At 43.4% G+C, this 15,070-nt stretch overlaps 1 protein-coding gene across 1 annotated transcript in view; it reads left to right on the top strand.

Moving 5' to 3' along the window:
- The window catches only part of LOC138266661 (pyroglutamylated RF-amide peptide receptor-like), a 1,190,446-nt gene that overhangs the window by 64,215 nt on the left and 1,111,161 nt on the right, over window positions 1–15,070 (top strand). The gene's annotated exons all lie outside the window — the stretch shown is intronic.

Here is a 15,070-nt window from a genome sequence, read left to right as displayed (position 1 = left end):
ATATTTTTAATGCTATTAGTTGCAGGTTGCTTGTGTTTGTAATTGGATCGGAGGTTTTTTAAGTAATAATTAATTAACAATTAACTATTCATTTATTAGTCATTTTTATGGTTAGCTTATATATTCATTAAGGTATTTTCTATTTGAATTGTATTTAAATTCTGGGCCGCTATGTCTGTTGGAACAGAGTGTGGGAATTTAATTAAGTCATCAATTAATAAAATTTTTATTATTTCATATTAATTTTTAATCATTTGTAATTTCTTTTACATTTATATATAGTTTTTAATTTAACAGTTTTATAGTTTTGGTGAATTAATGGAGTTGTTAAAATATATTATCTGTTCTTTACTCTTGCACAGACTGGAGTGGGAATAGTAAGTTTTACCCCTCCAGATTTCAAGGCTTTCCCTACTGTTGTACAGAGTGGAGTGCTAATAGTAAATATTACCCCTTTGAAGTCCAACGCTTTCCCTACAATTGCACAGACTAGAGTGTTAGAATAGTAAATTCTAACCCGTAGGAGTCCAACACTTTCCCTATTGTTGCACACACTGTAGTGGAAATAGTAAATTGTACCTCTGTGGAGTCCAGAGCTTACCCTACTGTTGTACACATTGGAGTTGAAATAGTATATCAATTTTTTCCAGCCCTTACTACTTTTTAATATTTTTGTTATGTAATAGTAATTATTTGTTTAATTTTATATTATCTGTATATATGTATATATTATTTTATTTAATATTTTTCAGCAAATGCCTTTTTTTGTTTATTTGTTTAATATTTTTCATTTGAATTGTAATTTTTGTATGTTTTATATGTACATATACTCATATATATACATATATATATATATATATATATATACATTTTATAGTAGTGAATTAAAAAACACAAAAAATGTATTATGATGTAAAATGTATATTTTATAATAGTGTTAGGTTATGTATTTGTATATATAGACATTAAAAACATATACATTTTTGTGTGTTTATGTGAGTATATATTATTAAATGCTACTTAAATGTATTATTCTGCATTATATTAATGTTATCTATTAAGATATTGAAGATTTACTATAGTAAACTGCATTTTTATAGTAAATATATTTTTGTGTTATTGGTACGATATTAGTGTGAAACAAGATTTTATTTTCAATATTTTTGTACTTACCATTATGAAGGTAGAGAAACGAAATTTGTGTCAACTATATTTGTGTAATCGACATTATGTCAGTGATCCATAATGGGGATGGACAGACCAGGTCGTCAGCCTCTCAATATCCTCAGCAGAATGACTGCTATGTTGCAAAGTTAACTCTCCATCCTCGCCCTCAAAAGAAGGAGAGGGAGTACGCTGTTGTTGAGCACTCTTCTTTCCCTCCATGTTCAACCGGAACCAGAAGAAACTCCCTCTTTAAATACTGTTTAGGTAACACCATAGGCCAATGAGAAGTCAGACCAAGGCATCTAGTGAAATCAGGTAAAAGAAAGTAAGTGGACCAATCACATGAAACTATAGCACCGCCATAGATTTATAACAAGCATTTGCAATGCAATGGTTCTCACGTTCGTTTGAGTTAGACCTACTAGCACTGTAAATTTCAAACTGGACTTTTCTTGCCACATAAATTGAAAATGGAAAGTAAAACAGTTGACATAAGCAAGACGATTCAAAGCACCACTGCTGCCATGAGCATGAGCACGAAGGAGAGACACAAAATAAAAATTAAGTTCACTTGCAGTCAAACTATCGGCAAATGTGCAATTATCCATGTAACAGGATCGGGGTCCAAGGAGGTAACAAAACCCTCAGAGGAACAAATGTAAAGCATTTACCAATGGTAACAAAGGATTTTTTGAAAGGCAAGCCCATGAATAAGTAATAGTGATGGGTGTGTGGTAAGCGTGGTTAAAAGCCCACAAATTGATTACAACAGGTCAAAGCGCTTGTGCGTGCAACCTAAAAGTGCTCCTTCTTACTTGTGGGACTGCTTAGCAGAGAAACATACCACTGCTCCATGCTGCACTACAGAGACAGCCCCAGGAGAGGCATATCACTTTCCAACAGTCCCACGGTAGAGGCCAAGGAACACCAATCCGAGCACTCCCAGATAGGTGCGCCAATTCACAGGCCAGGCCCCTGCTTTCTTCAAGGTGACTGGCATGAACACCATGTACCAGAGCCTCTGATTTCTCCGTGCCCTCCCCCTGACGCAGACACTTTTGAGGTCCATGGGTCCCCGCACCCACGTCGTCTCTCCCTGGCAGATGCACGAATTATGGTGGAACATGCACTGGAGTAAGCGCACTGCATCCCTGAGTGTAAGGGAGATGGCAAAGAGGAACAAGAAGTAAAGAGGAGTTTTTATATTTTGGGAAAGGATCGTGAGAGGCAATGAGGCCTCATGGGTGAGGAATCCAAGCAAGAGGGACGAGGAGGTCATTGCAGGTTTTGAAGGACTCTTCCTATGTGTGGAGAGAGACCACATATATAAGCCTTCATAACAAGTGTGGCGGTCTTAAGACCGCCACACTTGTGGTGGCGGTCTTATCGCTGCAGACCCGGTGGTGAAGACTGCTGTATTACGAGACTGGCAGTTTGGCTGAAGCCACAACTCCGCCAGTACAACCAGGGAGGTCGAACCTCCGGGCTGGAGGTGAGTACCTCTGTTCCGGTGGCAGCCGTAAGACTGCTGGTGGTATTACGGCTCGGCAAACCGCCTGGCTTTCTGCGGCGGTCACCCCACCACGAAAACCCTGCCGGTAACGCACCCTGCAACAGAAATCTCCATTCCTGTCACCGCCACATGCACCCACACACTTGCAAGCACCCCCCACCCATCCACACACATGCAGAAACCCCCCACCCATCCACACGCATGCAGACACCCCCCACCGATCCACACACATGAAGACACCCCCAACTCGCTTGCACACAAACCCTCACTCAGACACCGCCATTCACACACATACATGCACTCAGACACCCCCATTCGCACTCATACATGCACTCAGTCACCCCCATTTGCACACATATGTGCACTTAGACATCCCCATTTACACACATACACACACTCAGACACCCCCATTTGCACACATACACGTACTCATACAGATTCGCCCACTCCTCTGCATACCAACACACACGCACACAGACAGACACTTCCACAACCCCCTTTCAGACGGTCCACCTACTTGTCTCAGCGAGGTGGATTCATTTCTTCAGAAATGTTCTGCAAAGAAGTCCTGTGTAGGAGAATTCTAAGAAACTCCTAATTAAATCTGTAGAGGATTGTTTATGGTATTGTTTGAGCCATACAAAGGAGCCTGTATTATATACACCACATATAATTCCCACAACAATGATGTTATCTACTGTTTTCATCAACAGTTACCTTTGCTGTTTTAAGAAACTAGCTCTCGCCTAAATCTTGACAGCCGATCTCGAAGCGTCTAGGGAAGGTGAACAAAAATAAATATCCAGATACTCTTTGCTCGCGTTACAGAATTTATTCTTGTATTTGCATTACCATAATGCAAAATAATGCCCCCCTGCAGAATTGGGGGGGGGGGGCAAATTAATTAGAATTGTTTTTTTAAAAAATCACGTTCCTGCTTCTCCGCTGCAGCCGTCGCCCTGCTCCTTTCCTGCACTGCAGACACAGGCTCCCAGCATGCCATGCAGCTAACCTTGGTGCTGCTCAAAGCAGCGTTCTAATTGGCTGGGAGCATCCAGCCAGGGCGCTCCCAGGCAGACTGGGAGCCTGTGCCTGCTCTCTCGAGCCCGGCAACTGTGTTGCTGGGCTGGAGAGAGCCTACTGCGTCTGTATGTTTCTCAGACCCGAGACAGCTGGTTAAACATACTTGCGCACTGAGTGGGGGTGCTCTGCACTCCCCCTCAGTTCTCGTCATCCATAATACCCCACGTTTGTAGTAAAAGTTTTTCAGCTGCAGCTGCAGCTGGAAGATTGGCCCCTCAGTCTCACACATTTCACATATGTTCATTCACCTTTGGCTCATTGCAGGCCCAGTGAAGAGTTGGGAGGGCCCCTGAAACATTGGAGCCCACCCTGTGCCGCAAAGACTGCTGGAGCCTTTATTACAAAGCTTAAGTATTATGCAATATTACTTCATCACGTTGCTCATGTTAATGTGACCTCCCTTAATAAGCCCTCCTTTGTCGTCTCTCCCTTCCTGTCTCTTTCCTTAGGGCAGTGGTTCCCAACCTGTGGTCCACGGACCCCCAGGGGTCCGTGACATATTCCCAGGGGGTCCGCAGGCCTGGGCTGGGAGGAAGGCACTTTTCCAGCTGGGGCCTCTGACAAACACGTACGTGCGTGTTTTTATATTTATTACTTCCTTTGTTGAGCAGTTTTAAACGGACTGCAAAGCTCCTTGTACTTCAAAAATAAAAGTGTCAAGCTAACTCAAGTGATTAATGTATCTGCTGGATAGAGATGGGAGTTTTGTGCAGTGGCAGTTTTGACTCAAAGGTAGCGCAGATGGTTAATATGCCTGCTGCAAAGAGTGTGTATCATGCAAAAACCAGTATTTTATGAGCATGGCACAGTGGGTTACTGCTTTTGTCACAGAGATTCTTTTGTTACTATGCAGTTCATAATCATAATTTAGCACAGTGAGCTGTGAACTGCCATTAAAGAGCTGCATGCAAACTGCATGGCAAAAATTAGAAAGTTGTTTTTTTCCTAGTCTTTCATTTTCCTTATGCTGCTAAAAAAGGTTTGCTTGTGTAGAAATAAATTCTTATTGCTTACGCATGGCTCAATTTGTGCTTGTTGTTTCCGGTGCTGAGCACCAGCACTTATTTTTGAGGGCCGGGGCTTATTCTTCTGCCTCAAGCATTTGCTACGAGCAAAAATCACATATGGGAAAGACGGAGGAAGGGAAAAACAAAAAAGTGTCACAAGGGGAGAAAGTAGAAAGCTGCTAGAGTGAGCTGAAGTGACAGGGAGTGGCTTTATATGGATTGAAGAGGCCCAAGATGGTTCAGGATTCTGCTGCCTCAGGATTCTGTGTACCCACATTTAATTGTAGCAGCCGCATGTTTAAGAGGAGGGCTTTGGGCACCGGCACGTTTTTATTGACAAATTAAGCACTGTGCTAACGTCATCGCTAATCACTGTGCTGTGTTCTGAATTCTAAGTTTGTGCTTCTCCGGACCAAGCACTCTTAGAAAATACCTACCAGTGTGGATGATGTGAATCCTACACCTTGTAGTCCCCTGTAAAGTGCGGTGACACCCTACAGTGGTATGAGAGGTGCTATAAAACAAATGAAGTACATATGAAAGAGAGGCTAGGGAGAGATGAGAGGCCCTTATGGTTTTTTTTCATTTCCGCTTCACTTATTTACGTGAAAAAGCTTTCTCAGATCTAGCATCCCTAAAAATTAAAAACAGAAATCGCTCCGGGAATGTAGAATCGGACCTGAGGATTCACCTTTTCTAAATAGAACCCAACATTGAAAAGGTAGTTGCCGAGATGCAGCGTCAACCTTCCCAATAAAATGTTTCGATTTTTGCATCTTTTTTTCAATATAAAAGAATTTTATCTTTAGTAATATGAGTATTTGTTTGGTGTGTACTTGTTATATTTTTTGCGAATTACTGTTTTAATGTTTGAAAATTAAATCGTACAAATTGCTGGGGGTCCCCGGCTTCCAGTAATGATTCAGTGGGGGTCCTCAGGAGTGAAAAGGTTGGGTACCACTGCCTTAGGGCGATTCCATTTTCAGAATGAAAAAACGTGAGGACGCAGACGTAGAACTAGGACTGAGGGCCTTATTTAGTTCTTGGCGAAGAAGTTACTCTATCGCAACGGTGACTGATATCGCCTCTGCCCAAAACTAAATACCATAGAAAACAATGGTATTTAGATTTTGGCGGGCGAGATATCCTTCAACCTTTCAACAAGTAACCCCTCCGCTGAGAGCTAAATCGGGCCCTAAGTGTTGGAACCGACCACGGCTGCTGACGGACTGCACTAAAAACATTTAGAGTCTCGTTTCCAAATATTTATACATCTCTTTTAAGTGAAATCGAAACAATCCTTTTCCCTTTCTGATGAGTCCCAGAGCAGGTTGCTGGTGATGTGCAGTTCACCCCCACTGAGCCCTGCTGTGCTGCGCGAGTGAGACAAGGGGGCACAGCAGGCTACTCATTAAACAGCTACATTTCTGGCCCTGGCGTCAGGAGAGGGATGGTGGAAATGTAGGCTTGCACCACACTGTGACTAATGTGTGCGCTCGCCGACCTTCTCTTAAAAAGCATTGGCAAACACAATAGATATGGCTTCAATGTGCCAAAGAATGAGAACATAGGGTTTCGCAGGTGCTGTTCACATGCATTGCACAAACAAATGCTGTTTATCACATCAAAACCATCCCTATTAGCTTTGCCAATGATAGAAGGATAAAAAGTGCAGGGAGCGCTCCAATCTCGAAATGCTATTTTACACTGGGCGCTAAAAAAACCTTAACTAGTCCTGTGTGCATCCCATGTACTTCAATGTACTTCTTAGATAGTTTGTATCAATGAAGTCTTGTGTTCAGAACACATTTTTGCATAATAATAAGTGGCTGAACCTGGGGCCAGATGTAGCAAGCAGTTTTGCACATTCTGTGTCTATGGGAAAGTGTGTTCGTACATATGGCCCCTGCTTCCTTAAGGAACCAGGTTTAATAGAGAGCATTGTTTACATCTATGTAGCTCCTCTGGTAAAGGTCATTAGGTCCTTTGGAATTAAGATGCTATTCTACGCCAATGACACCCGGTTGGTATTGTTGTTCGAGCAAGATTTTGAACTTCCAAAAATCAGTTTTGGTGCCTGCATGTGGTCTGTGGCTACCCGGATGAAACATAGTTGTCTTCAAGTACATGGGAGAAAAGGCTAAATTCTACTTTTTGGAAAAGCTGCCTTGATGTGGGCTGATGATTGGTGGTCCCATAAATTGGGTACCCCTCTCTATCCAAAAAGGTAGTAAGAAACCCTAGTTTTGTAATGAATGACAAACTTTTGATGGCAAGCCATGTGAAGGCCATACACTGTACCTGTTTGGCATTCTTCATTTTCTTAGAAAGGGTTTTCTGTGACTACCTGTATATTGAAGAAAAACTGTAACTCAGGTCCTAATACTAGTCTCTTGGACTATGGAAATCCTGTGCTGGTGGATATGAACATATACCTGGTGACAAGACTACTATTGATCCAAAATAGGATAGCACGCTTGGTTTGTCAACTTCTTTTAGGCTCCAGAATAGCTGTGGCTCCGAGGCTGTTGTACTGGCTGCCGGTTAGGAAAGGGTATATGTTCCACATCTCTGTCTTTCCCACAAAACACTGTATGGGCCTGGCCCACTGTACCTCCAGTCCACTATCTGACTGGGACACGGAGGTCTTTGAATATCGTTTTGGCTGTCCCTCACACATTTCTACCACTTGAAATAGAGAACAGTCCAGTCTTTCTCGTATTTGGCCTCCTTCTACTGAAATACATTTCCCGGCCATGTTCATAAGTGTCACACCTTCGGGATCTTTAAAAAGCTGATCAAAACCAGGCTTTTAAACCTGCCCTCACTCTGATCTCCTGTTGTGTTGCCTCCACTATATGTGGCTCAGCGTCAGCATACTCCGTATGGAGTGAGATATTTCTTGTCTACATGAAGTCCATATTCCATAACTTAGCATACCATGACACAGCATGACATCGCATCTCATCACAACTCAGGAAAGCCCAGAAAGCTTTCTTGCTTTCTAAAAGAACTCATACAATTGTCGGGAGCCTCTGAAAAACTGGAGCATGAGAAAGTATTTCTAACATGTTTCTTTTCGGAGAGCCACCGATGGTGGAGAAAGTTTTTTTGGCAGCAGAGGAAGAGTGTTGTAAATGCCGCAAATCACATTTTTATGTCATATTCTGGATTCAAGTTATGGATCTGCAAATTAAAGTACTCCACATTTTAAGAGGTAGACTGCTGGAGTGTCTCCATGCTTCTTACCTGATGTGCTTCTTCCTCAGAGCCATGGTTTGTTTGTTAGGGTCTCACTCATGGTGGTCTCTGTACTGCTGGGGGTGAGGAAGTTGGGGGGAAGTGGTGATGACCCTGGCCCTCCAGACTGCTTCTGAACACAAGAGGGAGGAGTGAGTTGGATGGAGCTGGTGTGGGAGCTAAGCTGGGGGCTCTATGGAGTGGCCACAGTAGCTGGGCCTGGAGAGGTGTGGATAGGTTAGGATCCTGGCGTTACTTCTTGTTGCCTTTTTGGTCACTATCAACATCAAAATGGCCACCACCAGAAGAAGGGATGTAGCAGCCCTTACCCGCAGCTGGCCATAAAGAAGGGGCTATATGTAAACCTCTATAAATAGTTTCCAAATTACTGTGTATGCCAGCTTGGATGAGCAGCCACTGTACACTACACTGAGCAGGCACTATACACTACACCGTAGTTATGTACAGAGTTGGAAGAGTGGTATAGCTATATCAGGTCCATTAAAATAATAAAGCTGATTTGACACAGCCGATTGTCAGGCATAACCCAGGAAACAATGTTTGCCAAGGACAGAATCAACCGTAAACCAACACGCAAGTAATAAAATAGTAGTTTGCAGCATTACATGTAATGAATACCTACCGTCGATACTGATGCACCTTCCCTACCTCCCTTATACAATGCCGTTAGTGAACGAAGAAACACATCATTTGTCATGGGCTCCATAGATGTGGCCCTTGTTTGTACTACAGATAGAGAGAAAGTTGTAGTCATGGGAGGTTTTTGAATAGTGTGCATCCTCAGGCGATATATGCTCTTAAATTTGATAAAGGAAAAGGGGGGGCGAGTGGAATAAGGTAATTGCCTTGGATTGTACAATTTTATCAAGAATGGAAGACAGGATCCATCCTAGGTTTAAGTTTTTTGGTTGCCCCGCCCAGCCACTAGATAGGTATCTCTTTATCCTGTTTTACATCAAAGATTAATGCTTTACCTTTCATTCTCTAAGAAGCTATATAAGTACTTGCACCCTATTGGAATTTCATTTTTATAGCTTCTACTATCCCTGAAAAGGTGTTAAAGCACTCTGTCAAACTCTGCTGACTGCATTACAGAGAGGCCAGCCCAATTAACACATCCCCACCCGCAGACTTTTCAGCATCAAATGCCTACACCATAGAATACTTCAAGCTCTTTGATACTTCCAGCCTCGTTCCATAACACCAGCGCCTGCTGCACGTGGTGTAAATAGTCTTTCGTTCACATCCCATGTTGGCTTTGATCTGTATTTGATTAGCATGGGACTGTGTATCTCGCTCCCCTGCTCTTATAAACTCCCACAGAAAGGAAGTGTTTTTGTAGTTCTCAAATCTGTTGGAATCTACTCAAGTTCCTTCTCCTTTAAACAGGGCAAAACTCTTGGGGTGTAAAGAAAACATAAATATGCACATCTGATGTTCGAACAGGGTTGTTGACGGGGCTCCTGGGAGCAGAACACTTTAAATGAAGCCAGAAGGACTTTGTGATTGCAGGGATATCTTTTTATTGTTCATCCTTATAAATAAAAAATATAATGTTGGAAATGTGCTTTATTTAGAACATTGCAAACATTTAAAGAGATATATTGATTTTATCCTTCCTGCATATATTAATGTTGAACTTCACTTCACACTTCATGACACATATCTTCTAACACACATCTCCTTTTTATGTGAATGTCTCTGAAACACTAGAGTGGTTTGAGGTTTGCTAGCAACTGAATAAATAAAAAGGTTGCCTGCTGGCTACGCGGTATGTATGTTGCACACGGCAGGCAGGGCATGTTGTATTTGAGCCTTGTGAAGCTCCCTCCCCCCACCTCGTCACCCCCCCCCCTCCCCTATTGGACACAAAAGATTGGGCAATAACATTGAAGAACACTTAGCTGTCAGCTGATAGAAATTAAACAAAGTCCATCAGCACTGCTACCACAGTGCTTAGACTCATACATACATGCACCTCTGATAATGTATCTCGCTCTTATTGCAGCATAAAGACCCATGCGCAACTCTGCCAGAGCACATCCGTCCTACACACCTTGCACACAGAAACAGCTCTTCTGATGTACTCGGGTCTGCAGCAACACTCGATTTCACAGTACATAAGACCATTCATGACTCTGCCACAGTGCTCAATTTGTAAATAAAAACGTGCCGGTGCCCAAAGCTCTCTCTGAAACACGCGGCAGCTGCAATTAAATGTGCGAAAACGGAATACTGAGGCAAGGTAATCCTGAAGTCAACCCGTGACGTTTTAATATATTTACAGCCACTCCCTGCCCCTTCAGGCTCACTCTTGCAGCTTTCTGCTTTCTCCCTTTGTGACGCTTTTTCGTTTTTCTCTTCCTCCTTCTTTCCCCTATGTGTCTTTTGCTCTCAGTAAATGCTTGAGGCAGAAAAATAAGTGCCTGCCCTCAAAAATAAGTGCTGGTGCCCCGCACCGGAAACCACCTGCTCAAATTAAACACTGCTCTGCCAGTGCTCTTGAGTGCTGTCCAGTAGCACCCACTGATTTACTTGTGTTTGGACTCGCACACACACTATGCCTATAGATTCACACATAACTCTGCCGCTGTGCCTCAGTTCGGCAGCAGCATCTACTATTTGGATGCTAGCACCCCACACTGCCAGCTAGCTAGCAACATAACACACAGAGCGTCACTAAACGTAAGACAGCCAATCAAATAACATTCTCTGATATTTACCCGGCTGCCTGACAAATACCATCTTCACACCTAGCCAGCAATATGACACTTCAAATAGCTTCTATTTTCCGCTACTTGGTCATGCTGTTGACCGTAAACAAAAGCATATTTATCTTGCTGCCTTGCTAACATCTAATTTTTATTCTCTGCATCTGTCAATCGAAAACAGAGAGTTATAAATATTTTGTGCGGTTTATCCATCTGCTAGTTCCACAGCAGGTGTTTAAGATGATTCTGAGCTATGCTTTGTAACCAGAGCTTATGTATTCTCGTGTGGTTTCTCCTTAATAATCACACAAACTATTCTCTGCATGTAACTGACACCATGAATGAACTCTGCATAGTAACATCCGCCTTCAAGAAAGTGCTTCAAAGAAATGATTGGTGTAATGCACACAGTTTATTAATGTTAATACATCTCACCCCTTTTGCATCTATGAGCACTGGGCTTAGGCAAACTGCTGTGTTCTAGTCGTCCAAATCAAATGGTACTATAGGAATTAAAAAGAAAAACACTTCTCTTTCAGCTGCCATGCCAAAGTATACATTGCATATTTTACGTTCGTAAAGACTTACTGAGTACTGGTAAAGCCAAGAGGTCTTGGCTCTAAAAGGCTGAGTTATTGGATTTTTACCGTGCCTCTCTTGTAAATGTGAGCTGAGTGGCATTTATGTATCCAGGTGTGGTCTGCTTCTGGGAGGGTGTTCACCATGGGGCACAACGAGAGCTCTGGAGCCGAGGCTAAAGGCGGAGTGAGTCAGTGGGCTGTAACAGTGTTCAGATTACATGCTCATCTAATCTTCGGCCTCCAGTGCACACATATGATCAAGTGTTCCTTCTGCAACTACCAATTCTAATTATTTACACACTGCACTACCTTTGGGAGGGCAGGAGCACAGCTGGTTTTACGCATCAGAGGGGGAGCTTGCACTTCAGTGAAATAAGGCAATTGCCTGACCTCTCCCTCTGTGATACCTCAGCTGTGATTGCAGGTTTGATGGCTCCTAATGCCACCACACTACTTTACAAGTGGAGTTGCAGTTTTTGCTCCCTGGTGAAGTTGATCCTAAAGTTGTATAGGTCATTTGTTCTCTTGTAAAATAGATACAAATATTCTCAGCTTCTCTAGGATTAAAGCGCAGAGGAAGGCACATGGGTGAGAGATAGCAATATGAACTGCAGGGGCAGAAGTAATACAGAGAGCTGGGGTACAAAATCATCACAAAAGACAGGGGTGAGTGAAGCAACAGGAGAGTGGTGGGGAAGTAAAATGGAGGGTGTGGGTGGGAAGGAAGCAACAAAGAGGATGCGCAGAGAAAAGCAACCAAACGGAGAGAAACCAACATGGGGCGGTGGAGGAAAAGAAAACAGGAAGAGAGCAGCAGGAGTGGGTGGGGAGAACCACACAGAGAGATAGAAAGAGAAAGCACAACAGGGAATGCAGGAGAAAGAGAAGCACACTATGGAGACAGCTGGAAAACATGCACTCTTGTGGAGTGCTTAAATACTTACATGAAAGAAAAAAGGAGCACCTGAAAAATGAGAAGTGGAAGGACAGAAGTTTTCCCAGTATGGGTTAATAATTAATTACACTCGACCTCAATGGATCTCAATTTCTGTGCAGAATTTCTTGTGTAATGTTTGTAATTTCTGTTGATTTTTTAGAATAAAACAGTAAAAACAATACACTATTCTTAATCTCGAGACCTCACATTTGAGGGTCCCCTTCTTTTCAGATAGATCACGTATTGCGAAGAAGACAACAGAACACCTGGAATCAGCTTTGACTGCTATAAACAATGAAGCTCCAGCTCCGAAATTCAAATTTCCAGGTAGCAATAGACCCTCATTCCCCTTACACATCTCTGGTGGAAATACACTCTTCATTGGTGTCTCCGCTTTCTCCTTGCCCCTCTCAAAGCAGTTCCCCGCACAACAACTTTCTCCCTAGGTGGGAGCATAAATCTAGGCACCTTACTATCACACTTCACTGGCTACCACTCCCTTCTGGAACCTTCTTTGAGGCCTTTTGCTCCATCTTTAAGGTCCTTATTCCCAGATTTACTCCAGCATCACCAGCAAACGTTTGATCTCTGGGGGCTCTCGCAGATGAGAACCCACCTGTCCCTTTCCATTAGACATAATCCTTCTAGACATTTCAATTTTTGGGCAAAGTGGATAATTGCCCAGGGCTCCCACCTTCCCAAGGCCCTTCTGGGTAACTGGCATTTCTTTTTCTCTCTAACCCGCCTTAGTCTGTTCTGCACCGTAACCTCTCTCTGCCAGCCCACATCTTAACTCATCTTTCTTTACCCATTGTCATCTTTAGGATTTCTGACTCAAAACATATTTTACCTGTTTGTGTGACCCCATTTTCGGAGGTTTAGCATATAATTTAATGTTGTTTAGTATCATGCAGGACTGAATTATTAGATAATGGATAATACATTTAAAATTTGGTCCCAACAGGAGAACCTAAACTATGTTGTGCCTGGAGCCACAAAAATCCTTAAGATAAAACTGATTTCCTCTCTCATCATCTCAAGCAAAGATGTAAAACTATTGCTCTTGAGGCAGAGTCTCTCTGGCCTCCTACCTCTCCAAAAAGCCTGCCTCACCCTTGCACACCTGCTGCCACGATGGCATATGTTTCCCACCGTGTGGCCTTACTGCTTCCAGCCCTCTTCTCACTCCCTCCTTAGGCAAACCAAAGCTTAGATTTATCTGGCTTCTTTGATAAGAATGATATTATTCCAGAGCTGTTTAATGTTAGTAACAAAGTGACTTCCTCTCTTGCATTGCTGGAAACCCATAGTCTCTGCAGCTGTAAAGTACATCATGCGAAGTGTCCCCACGCAATGTGAGTGAGCTGCAAGTCATACTTCTCCCTGACCTATTAGCACACCCCTTCAGGGACCCACTTCCACAAGGCTGCCGCTGTATGAGGGAAGGATTGCTCTTGTAAGTTGTCTGCTTCGTCTGGTCAGTGCAGGGTGTCTGTCTGATCCAGTGTCTCCTCAGCAGGGAATTTTAAACACAACACGATGCCGGGACAATGTGGGGCCTCCACTGTGGACATCATGAGTCTACTGAAGGGACACCACCTCCCCACGCTCCTTCATTGGCGGCACAGCTTCCTCTAGAGGTACGAGATGGGACAAGTCCCCCCATGTATTGTGACAGATTGGGTCCCTCCCCGTGCTTGTGGAACAGTACACGCACCACAGCACTGTTGAGGGGGCCTGAGGAGAGACTGGGGGGAGGACTTCCTACCACTACCGGTGAGGAACACGGATGCCCAATGGTACTTGGGGGTTCATATGTATGCTGAGATGCCCTGAGGTTTGGATCCATGCTAAGCCATTTGCCTTACAAGCACAGTTAATATGAGTCTTGTCGTTCTTATGCTTTGTGGGTGAGGATTCATGTACTCATAGGGTATTGCCTGTGGTGATATCATGCGTCTTCTATTATTATATCTGACTGCATTTCATGGGATAACCTGTGTCATTTTGGCGTGCATTTAGAAGGATATTAGGAACTGTTCAGTTATTGCACAAAGTGCATTACATTGATGACTGTTGGACTTTTGGCCATACGCATGGTCATCCCTAGTCTTTTTGCCTCCTTCCTCCTGGTTTTTCTGACCTCTCGCTGTTGGCTCTAGGACTCTGAGCACTGTTTCACTGCTGACCAGTGCTAAAGTGCAGGTGCTCTCCCATCTAAAGTTGGTATGTTTGGCTTATACCTAATTGGCATATTTAATTTACCTATAAGTCCCTTGTACAGTGGTATCTCTATACCCAGGGCCTGTAAATTAAACACTACTAGTGGGCCTGCAGCGCTGCTTGCGCCACCCACTGAAGTAGACTTTCAAACCTGTCTCAGGCCTGCTAGCGCAGGGCCTGTGTACGCAGTTTTCTGCCACAGGGACCTGGCATCTAAATTTACTTGCCAGGCCCAGAACTCCCCTTTTACTACACTAAGTCACCCCTAAAGTACGCCCTAGCTAGCCCTATGGGCAGGGTGCCATGTATGTAGAAAGGCAGGACATGTGCCATATTGCATGGCCTGTCCTAGTAGTGACAAACAGCCTAACTTGGTGTCTCACTGCTGTGAGTGCTGCCTTCTCATAGGATTGCACTAGAAATGCCCTGCCTTAGGTGTAAGGGGTATTGTCTGATTTATGAGGGGTAGCATAGGCGTGTTTGGTATGGTTGTGATGGTGATAATAAATACTGCTTACTGGTGTGGGTGTATTTTTTATTACTATCACAGAAATGCCACTTCTAGAAAGTGCGCATTTATCTGTGCT

Source organism: Pleurodeles waltl, chromosome 11 (genome assembly GCF_031143425.1).
Source record: "Pleurodeles waltl isolate 20211129_DDA chromosome 11, aPleWal1.hap1.20221129, whole genome shotgun sequence".
Taxonomy (NCBI): domain Eukaryota; kingdom Metazoa; phylum Chordata; class Amphibia; order Caudata; family Salamandridae; genus Pleurodeles; species Pleurodeles waltl.
The sequence above is the reverse complement of the archived record's forward strand: the minus strand, read 5'-3'. Positions and strand labels throughout refer to the sequence as shown.